Source organism: Apium graveolens, chromosome 1, assembly GCF_009905375.1.
Source record: "Apium graveolens cultivar Ventura chromosome 1, ASM990537v1, whole genome shotgun sequence".
Taxonomy (NCBI): domain Eukaryota; kingdom Viridiplantae; phylum Streptophyta; class Magnoliopsida; order Apiales; family Apiaceae; genus Apium; species Apium graveolens.
In genome coordinates, this window is record NC_133647.1 from 144,371,719 (window position 1) to 144,386,529 (window position 14,811).

A 14,811-nucleotide genomic window follows, 5' to 3' on the forward strand; every position below is an offset into this window, starting at 1 on the left:
TGTAACACAGAGTTCTCTACTTAATATATATCTCTGGTGGAAAAGTTCAATCCACCGGAAAGTTTTTAAATACTTGTATTTATTTACTTTGTGATTTGATTTCTTTATTACTTTCATTCTGCACCATTGCTAAATCACACACATTTATATAATTATAGCAGAATTGTTCTTAAAATTGAAAAAGAAGCCAAAATTACATTCAACCACCCTTCTGTAATTCTTTGTTAAATTGTTTGGGAATAACAATCCATGTGAATAAGTTGCAAAGGTGCACTTATAGAAATCACAGTTTTACTTTTAAGACTTGATCTTTTCATTTTTCCTTTTTGACAAGCATTACAGACTTCATCTTGAACAAACTCTAGATTAGGCATGTCTCTCACTAACTCCTTTTTTACTAGAGTATTGATTGCCTTGAAATTCAAGTGAGACGGTTTCTTATGCCATATCTTGCTTTGTTCTATAGATGCCTTTATGTAGAAGCAACAAATTCCATCATCATTTGCTGAATCCAAGTCTGCAACAAATAAGCTTCCTTTCCTTGCTCCTTTCAGAGCAAATTAACCAGTTTTCTTGCTGATAAAAGTGTATTCTTCTTTGTTAAATAAAACCTTGAAACCTTTTTCTGCAAGTTGGATGATACTGAGAAGATTCACTTCAAGACCAGCTACCAGTGCTACATCTTCAGTGACAACATTTCTAGAAATCAATTTTCCATATCCCATTGTGAAACATTTGATGTTGTCTTCAAAAGTCACTAATGGGCCAGTCATCTCCTCAAACTGTGATAGCAGGGCCATATCACATGTCATATGTCTTGAGCATCCACTGTCTATGATCCATATGACTTTCTTCTTTTTGCCCTTTGATTTTGAAGTAGATGTTTCTCCATACTCAAAAGCCATGAGTGCATAGTTTCCATATAGCAACTAGGAATTTTACAACGTGATTAAGTGAATAAAGTATAATTCTGTGTTGTAATTATAAATTATGTGATTAAACAAAGGGTTAAATGATTTTTTTGTTAATCATCTTTATTTTATATTAGTAACTGGGAACGTAAGATGACCTATTCCAGTTTGATGAGTCGGCTTAGGGGATAAACTGTGTTGTCGGGCCGTTAGTTAAACGTAACCCGTCTTAAAAAGAGATTAAGATATTTAAATGTGAACTATATGTTTTTGTGTGAAACAAGAATATTTAAGTGAGTATTATATTCCAGTGATGTGTCAGCTGATATAAAAAGAATGATTGTGAAGCATAAATAGAAACGCTCAGCATCGGGCCGTCAGACAAGACGCGTCCCGTTATGCGAATAGTGAATAAGAATAAAAGGGGGAAATTTTTATGATTGTATGTGTTACAATATGAGTCGTTATATATGAGTATATGTTATTGCCTGATAATATGCATGATTATGTGATCTGGATATTTTTAAATGATTTTTAAGGGATTTATTTGATTTAAAATAAGGTTTATTGAACCTTTATATATTTTTATAAAATTGTCAGAGTATGATCAAGGCATGAAATTTATTTTTCTATCTTCTATATAGTCCTAGAGACTTACTAAAAATGATAGATGAAGTTAGTTGGTGATCGGCGTATTTTAAAATGATTTTATCGAGTTATCGTTCTATTTTGAGCGTAATCTTGTAAATTCATAGAAAATAAATCATACGCTCAAAAATTATTTTAAAAATATCGTTGGAAAGCTAATTTCGAGTTCTATATTCTAAAATTATTATTCATTTCATTATCATCTTTTCTAAGAGAATTTATATATTATCCAAATTCGTTTTGTATTAAGAATAAAAAAAAGAAAAGAGAATAAAAGAAAGGAAGCTTTGCTAATTACTAAAATGCCCATGCCCCTTAATATATAATCTCACCCTCCCCCTTTCTTTTTTTCTCTTCACCCCATTACTCTCTCTCTCTTCTCTCAATTTCTCTCATCTCTCTCTCTCTCGGGTTCTTCTCTCTCTCTCTCTCTCTCTCTCTCTCTCTCTCTCTCTCTCTCTCTCTCTCTCTCTCTCTCTCTCCCGGTACCATCCCTTTCTCCCTCGTTTTCTTTGAATTCCTCCATAAAACTTCACTCCCATTTTATATAAGAGCTTCAAATAATATGTTTAAGTGTGTGTGCTTGCATGCGGGGGTGTGTATGTGTTTGTGTTTGGTGTTCAGCTGAGAGTTCAACTCTTGATTCCCTTTGAGTGTTCGACTTGAGATTTTGTCATTTCTGTGATGATTATGTGTTGCATGTGTTATTTGCTGTGTTTTGGGTTATTAATCGGAGGTTTTAGGTTGGAAACCCCCAAATGGGGGCACCACCGTGAAGCCACTGCCACCGGTGATGAACTCCGGTGAACCGGTGGTGAGTAATGATGTATAAACTAAACTCTTGAATGCATAAACTTGATTTTCTGTGGTTGCATGTTATGTTTTGTTTGAAACTGAATGGGTTTTTGATTTTTTAAAAGAAATTAAGTTGATTTTTATGGATGAAAATGATATATAGGGGGTTGTTTTTAGAAGTTATTAAATAGTTAATTTGATTAGTGGTTTATAAACTTAAATTGATGCATGCATGTTGTGATTTATGATAAATTCGAATGCTTTGATTTGTGTTAAGAAATTTAGTTAGTTTGATTGGCAAATGACTTGTGGATGGTGTATTAGAGAAATTGTTAGATGATTATATGATAGATTGAATTATGAAGTTGATTTGATTTAATGTTGAATTTTTGTACAAGGTGATGTTTTGGTTCAGCTTTATTCGAAAGAACAAGGGTTTAAAAGGGTTCATGTTAGAAATGGTGTTATTGTAGGTTTTAGTGATGAAGTTGGCTTTTCATAATAGGTTCTAAGTGTTGCATGTCAATATTTGATTTCCTTGCTTGTGTTTTATTGGAAAAGCCGCGTGGATCATGGCTTTCAAAGAGATAAATTCAAGTGTTTGGTTGATTTGATTTTAGAGTCTATTTAAGTGGATGCATGTCGAGTTATTTGGTTTATTATGTGACTTTGGTTTGTATTTTTGGATAAAAGGGGTAGGATTTAGTTGTTTTGTTATGGAGTCATACGAATGGTGATTATTTGCTAAAGTGTGGAGTACACGTATGAAGTATATTGTATTAAGTGCTATGTGTATATAATTGTGATTATACTCGTAAAGTTAAGTTAAGCGTTAGAGCGAATTGGGGTAATTATTAAACGTTCCAGGAACGTCGATTGGGAATTTAATTAGGGTTTTGATTATGGATTGTAGATCCGGATCGTGAAGGCATTCGGGCTGGGAAAGGGAAAGGTATTCTAGGTGGCAGTAGCTCAAACCACGTAAAGCAGGAAAGCGAATTCAGGAAAGTAACTCTACCTACTTCTATAAATTGATTATAGAGAGGATATTGATGATGCCATGATAAAGTAATGATCTTTTATAACACTTGTGATAACCTGTTATTCTTGAACCTTGATGTTGATACTTGTGCTATATGTATCATTGATCCCTTGAAATACCCTAATATTGTTCTTGTATTAACTTGATATGATTATTGTTCAAAGCTTTATAGTAACCTCTTTATTCATATCCTGATCATATGTTCATACCTTGAATTCTTGTAAACCATATGAGAACCCTTATGAACTCTCTTGCGGAATGATCCTTCATTCTTTTGTATACCTTATTCTGTAATGATCCTTAGAACTGTTTTGATTCCCTAACTTGTATACCTTGTTTATCATGTGATCAAGATCCTTAGTATTGATCTTTGCTTACCTTTGATACGTTCACTTTCTTTGAATTCTTGAATTGAACTAAAGAATGATTTTCGACTTGAAAGAGTCCGAATAATTTCATATTCTTGGTAATGATAAAATGAACTTAGTCAAACCTTTCTTTTCCAACACAAGGTTTTTCAAATGAATTCCTGATAGATTGGATTGAGACGTACGAGATTAGTGGGACTAGTCCAGTCATATAAGAGGCTAGCGGGGCTAGTCCAATTTAAGGCTGAAATTATGTCATAGGTACCTTAACGACCAGATGGAGGTCGGTACGGGCTGATCACCCGTATTATTATTTATGAAAGTTAAAGTAGTCCAATCAAGGGTTCCCCATCACTTTATCAAAAGTACTTGAATACATTTCCTTACCAATTGCTTCCTTGAAAATAAAATGGTTTAAAATGAGTTGAGATGAGTTGATTGTGGTACTATTTAGCATATAGCCTTGAGAACCTTGATTCTTATCTCTGATATTGTTATAAATCACAAAATTGATTCCCAGAGTTGGGTAAATTCTTGCTTTCCACTTGAAAGATCTATTGAGATCCTGCTATTGATTTGTGATGAATTTCGGCTTTTACCCTGTCGTAATCCTTGATCCTTGAAAGCCCAAAACCCTTTTTCGATACCTTTGCTTACCTAAAGTTAGAAATCTGCCACTTAGAGATTTAAAGTAGAATGCCTCAAGAGTTATTTTGATGTTGTTATTGTTGCATTGTAGAACTGTCTTATAGTTACTTGCTGAGCTTTTGTGCTCATATATTTTGCTTTATTCTAACCATGGCAGTTAAGAAGGAGGATGGCCAGACTTAGGCGCACTGTTCGTAAGAGCGTACCTGGTGGCCCCTATCGTGTTGTAGGATTCCAGATGCTAGAGCAGGTAGTACAGGATGTGTGAGAAAGCGCTTTTTTGGAAAGTTGTAAAGATATAATGGTTATCTGTCGGTTCCAAGTCGGAATCGAATGTATGAATTAATATTATTTTGGGTTGTAATATATTTTCAGGTTGGTAGTTGTAATCTTGGCTCAAACTTAATCTTGTTTATTTCTTGTTAATAGTTAATCGGGGTTTATGCATATTTATTTTTAGTTTAATGGTGTGTGGGTCCTTATTTCCTAACCCCGAGATTGAGGGCGTCACATTCCAACCTCTTCATCCTCATCATCAACATCAGTATCATCCCAACTCTTTCCTTCTACAATATAAGCTTTTCTAGACTGCTTCTTTAACAGAGCTTCATACTTTACTTCCAATTAAAGACATGCCTTGTCTTTCTTCACCTTTTTAGGCTTTCTGTATTCAGTAGCAAAGTGACCCAACTCATCACAGTTGAAGCACCTTATCTTTGATTTGTCCCCAGATCTTGTTTTGTATCCACCTTTGCTAGCTGAATTGTACTGAGCTTTTGGTTTCCAATTATTGTTGTTGGAAGATTATCCCTTGCCTTTGAAAAAGCTTGGCTTCTTGAATCTTATGTTGGAGAATTTCCTAGCCAAGTAATTCATGGATTGATCAATTTCATCTAGCTCATCCAAGGTATAATATTCATCTTCCTCCAACTCCAATACAACTTGCTTTTGAGGTTCTTTGTTCTTTTGTTCCATAGCTTGAATAACTGGAACGTGATCATCTTGCTCATCTTCACTTTCTTCTCTGTCATTCACAATCAAAGCACTTGAACCACCAACAACATGATCATGGTATGCTTTCAATGACTTTCTTTGCAGCATTTCAAGTTCATAAGTTTTCAAGATTTCGTATAGAACTTCCAAAGTTATTCTGCTTAAATCTCTTCCTTCTCTAATGGCTGATATTTTCTGTTCAAGATGATCAGGAAGAGCTAGCAGAAACTTTAGGTTAACCTCCTCAGCTTCATAATATTTATCATGTAGTTGCAAGTCATTTATCAATTTATTGAACCTTTCAAAAACTTCAGTGATTCCTTCTTTTGGTTTAGTCATAAACCCTTCATACTGAGAAACCAGAATCCTTATTTGGTTTGACCTAACCTCCTTTGTTCCTTTACATAAGATCTCTATTTTCTCCCAGATTTGTTTGGCTGTGTCACAGTTGACAATGTTGTTGTATATTACATTGTCAAGTGACTCTATCAAGATCAGCTGCAAGCCACTATCCAGAGAGACTTTTTTTTTTAGTTTCATTATATTATGAAGGATCTTTAGGAGTATAATGTGCTAGAATGACCATGTCCCCATCTGTAGATTCCTCAACTCTTACCATGGGAGTGAAAGACCAATTTTTAAGAATCTGAATGTATAATGGATTGGCCATCCTGATGAACATCAACATTTTCTTCTTCCATAATGTGTATTTAGATCTGTCAAAGGTGGGGATCTTGATACTGCTCAGCTTCAGTATATTCATTCTTCCAAGATCTTTAATCTGTTTGCTTTCAGATTTTTCTCTGATACCACTTGTTAGGTAATGAATATAACACAGGGGGGTGAATGTGTTTTGAACAATTTTAATGGCTTTTTGAACTGTTGTGAATGGTAAACAAAGTAATTTGTCTTGTAGAGATAATATGCTTTAACAAGAGTAAAAACATGCACATGAACACACTATCTTTCAAAACTCATTTATTTAATATAAAAATCAAGCTACTGTTTTGCTACAAAATTTTAGGTTCTTGGTATGTTAAGAACTCGGCTTCTCTCTTGAGAGTTACAAGTATTTTAGATCTATTTGTTACTGAAGGAATTTACGGATGAGCGGAAGCGTGATATAACAATTATTCCGTAAAAACCATGTATCGCACATATAGAAAAATGTATAAATCAGAAAAACGGAGGAATCGTAACCATACCTTGAAAATCGAAGCTTTATAATATGGTTGCTAGCAGTTGCTCCTCAGTGTGTGAAGCACTCTACCGATATCCACCAAGAATGATCCTCTTCGATGAAGCTTTTTATAAAACCAAGCTTTTATAAAAATGGAGTTTTGGGGGAGAGAGAGAGAGAGGAAGAAGATGGAGGCTAGCTCTTCTTAGGGTTTTCACAAAACCAAGTGTATATTTAGAATGAGCCATCTCATTCAATTTATAGGGCTCTCCTAGAATTATATAATATATCATTATATATATATATATTAGCCCCACATTTTATCTTTATAAAATGCTTTAATAATAATTAAAACTATTTTAATCATTATTTCTTTTTTAAAACTATTTAGAAAATTATTCTCTCTCTCATTATTTCATCAAAGAAAATATTTTTTTATGGTGTGACCCTGTAGGTTCAATATTATGCCGGTAGTAGAAATAAATAATAATAAAATTTTATTAATTATTTACATGAATACTAAAATTCACTAAATATAATTAACTGATTAATTATATTTATTCTACATCGTGAGTGATGCTTCTCAACATATCACGACTATCCGGAAAATATGAATTCACTGCTTAGAATACCAAGAACCTGTCAGTGACTAGTTACCGTACAATAAATTCCTTCTACCCTTACAATATCCCGATTAAATACAAGGCATGGATCTCGTGTCAGGCCTATCAAATTTAATCATATGATTTCTTATTCATAATGCAAAGTTCATATTAATGCAAATTAGAAACTCCTTTCTAATTTCATACACTCTGGCCAGAGATTCCAGAAATCGCATACTAAGAATAACATAGGATATTCTCTTCCTATACTAGAAGGGGTAGATCCTCTATTGACGTTAACTATCTCTATACACAAATCCCTATGCCCAAAATAGACCTAATGGATGTCCTTGAGACTAAGGACTAAACCAAAGCACAGTTCATTATATACAAGATAACTTTAACGATCTCAAGTATAAGGACACTTGTACAACTATCACTCAGTGAATAACTATTAACACGTGAGTAATCTCCATTAGTTGTTCAACTTATCGAGTCATGTTCAGTGAACTTATTCCCTAATAAGCACCTACATACTAGCTATAGTGTCACCACACAAATGCCTATGAGAACAGACATCCTCCTGAATGGAGCAAGCATAGTATGTACCAATCTTTGCGGATCCACTAACATCCGATTAGTTATCCTATGATCAGGAACTATTTAAGTCTAGAGTTATCATCTTCTAGATCTCACTATTATAATCTCATTATAATTCTAGAAGCTTTACTCTAAACTATGGAGCATCTTATTTAAAATACTTTAAATAGATAAAGCCCATAATAAAACCAAAATAAGTCTTTTATTAATTTCAATGAAATCAAATAGGAATATAAGAAAGTTCTTCCTAACTCATCATACATGATTGGATTTAGTCTTGGCTCAGCTCCCCATCCAAGGCAAAACCAAGTTGTCCAAGTCGTTCAATCAAATTAATCATCTTAAGTACATGGTCATTCACAGATGATCCCTCAGACATCTTACAGCCGAACAGCTCCTTCGATATCTCATATCGAGCTGTCCTCCCTGCTATATCATACAACTCTTGTAGATGCGTTAGGATAGTGTGAGCATCCATATGCTCATGCTGCTTCTGTAGCTCAATGTTCATGGAAGATAGCATGATACATTGAGCAACATTTCCATCATCTATCCATTTACGATACACAACATGTTCATCATTATGTGCATCGTCAGCAGGTTCAGCAGGCTTAGGTGAGTCAAGCACATATTCCAGCTTCTCAACCCTGAGAACAATTCTCAAGTTTCGAAGCCAGTCAGCAAAATTAGGACCAGTCAACTTGTGATCATCTAGTATACTCCGGAGTGATAGTGCAGAAGACATAACGTATATAGTAAATCTGTAAATGATGAACACATAACAACACTTAGCAAATATTTAATTTCATTTCAAAATACTATATGAATCGGGTCTTTATTCATAAGTGGCTCCCACTAGTTTATCTAATTTATACAACCCCCTTAAGTGAAAAATTAAGCATTCATAATGCTAGTGGGAATAGGGATCCTATATTCCATAACACAACCTCGGCTGTAGCACGAAACGTCATGTGATGTTCAATAGGCAGACAACTCTTCTCAATTACATCTTATGTTATTCCCTAATAAAACTTTATCCTCTTGAATAATTGAGTCACGGCTATAGCACGACAGACTAAATATTCTAAGTCAAGTCTAACCCAACATTTCGTACAATTGAATCAGTCTCCAACGGCCCATGGCTGCAGCATGTAACGACCTTTAGATTCTAATTCAATGTACACATCTCTATGTAATAGACAAGTATTTCTTATTTCGAAATCAAAGCCCTCGGCTGTAGCACGAAATGACAATGATTTAAAAATAAGAACCACTTTCTACCATGTTGGAAGGCTATGACCGACACAAGCTCATTGTGTAATTGGACAATTACTACTTGATATTATTTAATTTTAGAGGTATTATATTATGTTACAATCATAATCATATTATAAAGAGATTCTTCCTTTTAAATTAAATATTTCAAATCAATAATCGATAATCAGATGATTCCCAGATCAGGGGGAGCATTGTCAAGAGGCGTCACTTAATACCCTTTCTTACAGATCGAAATCTGCTTTTGACAGAATCATCCTTTCTCTCAAAATTGAAAATTCATATTTAATTACGTGTTTCATAAACACAAGAATCTCATGATTGTATTCATAATATTATTGTTAAGGCAAGAAACGATTCATATTCTAGATTTTCTAGAGCACGCCATATTTTGATTTAAGTTCACCTAAATCTATCATCGCATGGTAAACATAGGCATATATCTCATATATAAAAATAAATAAACAAGTAAGAATGCAAGTAATATCATGTCACACATTGATATAATGATGTATGGATTTATTATAGCATTTAAAAGCAATTAAAACAATTAAAACATGCTTTAAAATACTTTCGGGAATAAACAGTTCAAAACTTTTATATAAAAAATATTTGACCACTCCATTAGATCCGTTCTGGAAAAACGAATCCAATGATATATTGCACGCCCAAAACGAAGTTATGAAACTCCCAAAAAATCAAATTTAATGTGGACAGACGAGCTTTAACGCATTACAGGAACGCGTTACAAGGGCTGTAACGCATTCCGGTAATGCGTTACAACACTGTCAAGCCATTAATGTGTGTAACGCATTCCGTAAATGCGCAACAGTGTGTAACATATTCACGGAATGCGTGACAGCCCCCCCCCCCCCCGCGCGCGACTGCGCTACACGCGCCAACTCAGCAGACAGTTGGATTTTTTTTCGTTTGCTTTGTCAGTCACCTTCCAGCCGTTGTCATCTTACTACCGTTACAAACAAAAGGTAACCCCCTTTCCTTTACTCCCTTAATTAATAATTTTTATTAATATTTTCGTCATTTTAATTTTACTATTAATAAATTAATTAACATTTAACTAATAAATTAATAAAAATCAAAATAATATAATTTCTTAAATTAGGCAGTAGCAGAAAATTATCAGATCAGCCAGGGGTACTTGTGCAAATTTTAATCATATTTTTATTCATATGCATAATTATTTCATGAATTTTAATTAAAAAAATTTTTAAAAATTCATAACAAATAATCCACACATCACAAAATTATGAAAAAGATACCTAAATGATCTACAACACTTGCAGAACCCAGATCAGTAGTCAAGATCTTATGCAAAAATTATTTTGAATTAATTCATAATTAAATCTAAATAAACTTGCAAAAATCATAACAAATCCATACATGCATAAAAAATCTGAATTTTTTTATATGAATCTCTATATGCATAACCTAGCTCTGATGCCAATGAAGGAATTTACGGATGAGCGGAAGTGTGATATAACAATTATTCCGTAAAAACCATGTATCGCACATATAGAAAAACGTATAAATCAGAAAAATGGAGGAATTGTAACCATACCTTGAAAATCGAAGCTTTATAATATGGTTGCTAGCAGTTGCTCCTCAGTGTGTGAAGCACTCTACCGGTATCCACCAAGAATGATCCTCTTCGATGAAGTTTTTTTATAAAACCAAGCTTTTATAAAAATGGAGTTTTGGGAGAGAGAGAGAGAGAGGAAGAAGATGGAGGCTAGCTCTTCTTAGGGTTTTCACAAAACCAAGTGTATATTTAGAATGAGCCATCTCATTCTATTTATAGGGCTCTCCTAGGGTTATATAATATATCATTATATATATATATTAGCCCCACATTTTATCTTTATAAAATGCTTTAATAATAATTAAAACTATTTTAATCATTATTTCTTTTTTAAAACTATTTAGAAAATTATTCTCTCTCTCATTATTTCATCAAAGAAAATATTTTTTTATGGTGTGACCCTGTAGGTTCAATATTATGCCGGTAGTAGAAATAAATAATAATAAACTTTTATTAATTATTTACATGAATACTAAAATTCACTAAATATAATTAACTGATTAATTATATTTATTCTACATCGTGAGTGATGCTTCTCAACATATCACGACTATCCGGATAATATGAATTCACTGCTTAGAATACCAAGAACCTGTCAGTGACTAGTTACCGTACAATAAATTCCTTCTACCCTTACAATATCCCGATTAAATACAAGGCATGGATCTCGTGTCAGGCCTATCAAATTTAATCATATGATTTCTTATTCATAATGCAAAGTTCATATTAATACAAATTAGAAACTCCTTTCTAATTTCATACACTCTGGCCAGAGATTCCAGAGCAAAATCATTTTTTTCCAGTAGAGGTCTGAGCGCCCGCTCAGCATTGCTGAGCGGCCGCGCAGCAAGCTGAGCGCCCGCTCAGCTATGCTGAGCGGCCGCACAGGGTCGGGAAAAAAGACAAATTATTTTAGGACTTCTACTTCTGTTTGGTTTCCACTTCTATGTAATCTGAGTTTTATGGGACTATTATATAAGTAGATTTGAGACGTTTTCACAAGTGTGGATTAAAGAAGATTGTGTTTTTACGCAAGGAGCGAAGGAGATAAGGAAGAAGACCGATTTAGCACACCGCAATGAAGAGGAAGCATATATTCTTGTGATTCTTGTTTCGTTGTAATGTTGGATGCTAGTTTTCTTGCTTTGAACTTATTTATTCTTGTGACGTACTCTGTTTTAATATAATTAGTTTAGTTATTATTTTCTTGTGTTTGTTTATCATGATTTCATATGAACCCATGATGACGATAAGTACTATTAAGGGCTAATCGTGATCGTGGGGTTGCAACGGATTTTTTATGGAATTCTTTAGTTAATTGTTTAATACTTTAGTGTGTGATGATTTCATGATATCTAGTATTGGTTGTGCGTATTCGTCTTATGTGCGTCGCGAACATATAAGATAGGGTGTTAATCTCTTGTGAAGCGACGGTGGATCTTGAGATTTAGAACTTGCCATGCTAGCATAGGTTCATGTATGTTGTGCATGATTAGTGGGTAACTCTAACAGTTTTATTTGCCCTATGTAATCAAAAGGAATAACTTGTGCTTAAATCGTTGTGTTGTCAATTTCTGTAGACATATGGGAACTCAACATAATTGATAACTATTCAACTTCTGTCTTAATTGTGGATGCTTGGTAGAATGGTATTAGTACAATGAAAGTTGGCTTTTATCAGTTTTGTGTTATTCGATTAATATCATCACTGTCACATGCTAAAGGTAATACAATGGCTATAGAAGGAAGTAATAATGAAGTTGTGATCTCATGAGTGTTTTATTATTGATAAATTGAAGTGTTAGTTAAGTGATTAATTAAGTAGTTAATTATAGTTAATATTTAATCAACAATTTTAAGTGTTAGTGTCTTAACATTGAGAAGTAATTATACATTGGTGAGTGAGTTTAATTAGACAATAATTTAGTCTGAGTCTCTGAGGGAACGAACTAGAAAATATTCTATACTACTAACTCATCATACATGATTAAAACACTTTAAAACACTTTAAATAGATAAAGCCCATAATAAAACCAAAACAAGTCTTTTATTAATTTCAATGAAATCAAATTGGAATACAAGAAAGTTCTTCCTAACTCATCATACATGATTGGATTTAGGACAAACACTTTCAGTTACAACTAAAATAAAGTATTGAGTGTTTACTTTATAGAACAGTAACGACTGGTTTTACACAGAATGCAATAACATGTACTAAACCCTACTTTAAGTTAACTAAAACTATCTATTTCTGGCTTAGTGTATTTGCAAATCGTGCATGTCTGTGATTTTACTTTTTCAGTTAATCTTGGACTTTGATCTTGTACTCTTCAAGCGACTTTTTTGTAAAATTTTCAAATTAGTGATTGATTTGTTTGTTGATTGATAATCATGGATATTTAATTGATCTGCATTCTGTACTTTGGATTTTACATCGAGATCTCCAGTTTGGTATATAGAGAACTCAACATCTCGATAAGTATAATGGCTTATCGATGTGACGACTGAGAAGTTTGTGACGTAATTAAGTCCATAAAGTATGATTTATGTGATGTGATTATAAAATATGTGATTAAGTGATGATTTATTTGTCTTTATTTTATATTAGTATCGAGGAGCGTAAATAGAAGCGTTCCAATTTAAAGAGTCAGCTTAGGAGTTAAGCTTGTTGTCGGGCCGTCAGGTAGAACGAAACCCGTCCTAAAAAGGGGTTAAGGAAAAAAAATGTGAAATATGTATGATTATGTGAAATGAATGTTGAAATGAAGTATTGCGTCCTAGTGACGTATCGGTCGATAATGATAATGAGAAGCGTAATTGAAACGCTGAGCGTCGGGCCGTCAGGCAGAACGTGACCCGGAACGCGTAAAAAGGAATAATATTAAAGAAGGACAATTTCTATGGTCAGACATGAGTAGTGATGTGTTCGTATGTGTGCTTGCTTGTCTGTATGCATGATTACGTGATCTGTTAATATTTTATGGATTTAAGGGAATTATCTGATTTAAATAAAGGTTTATTTAACCTTCGCACATTTTTATAAAATTATATGAGTAAGATAAAGGCATGAGATTTGTTCTGATATTTTCAAAATAATCCTAAAGACTTTTCTAAAATGATGGACGGATTTATTTGGTGATCGTTGCATTTTAAATTAATTTTTATGTGATAAAATGTTATTAGTAGCACAAACTTGTAAAAATCATATAAAATCAACCTTACGCTCAAAATTTTATTATGAGTAATGGTTGGAAAGCTAATTTCGAGATTCACGTTTTAAAATTATCATTCGTATCAAATTCATCTTTTCCGAGAGAGATACTTGCAAATCAAATTCGTTTTCTTTTAAGAATAAAAAGTGAATCGGAAATGAGATAACATAATTACCATACTACCCCTCCCCTTGGTAGTATATAATCTCATCCCACCCCCTCTTTTCTTTCTTTTCCACCCGAGCATCTCTCTTCTCTTTCTTTTCTCTCATTTTCTTCCTCCCTCTCGGGACTTTTCTCTCTCTCACTCTCGGTACACTCTCTCTTCAATCTCTCACTTGTTCTTCATCCTTTTTCGGTTATAAAACCATGATTGTGTGAGATTTTGCTTTATCTATCCATAAATATGCATGCATGTCACTATCTTCAAGTTTTTGAGAAAATCCAAAGTTGGATTTAGTGGTTTTGAATTCGGTTTTCATGAAAACAAAAGGGTTTTGGTACTTAAGTGATTTAAATTGAAGATGTATGCTTGCATGTCTGTAATTACTTGAGAAAATTGGTGGTTGAAGGTTGGAAACCCCCGAACGGGGATACCACCGTGAAGCCACCGCCACCGGTGATGAACTCCGGTGAACCGGTGGTGAGCAATGATGTTAAAAACTGAAGCTCTAGTATTTAAATCAATTATATTGTGTTTACATATGGTTTTTTTTTTGAAAAGTCGAATGGTAGTGTAGTTAATAAGTTGATTTTGTTGATTATGGAGGTTAATCTAGCTTAATGTTAAAATATTAGGGTGATTAAAGATGTAAGAGTACAAAATTAAGTTTGCATGTGAGGTTCTTTGATAAAAGAAGAAGAGGCCAAATGGTTCTTGTTTTTTTGGGAAAATCATGTTGATTTGTTGGTGCAAATGATCTATTGATAATTGTTT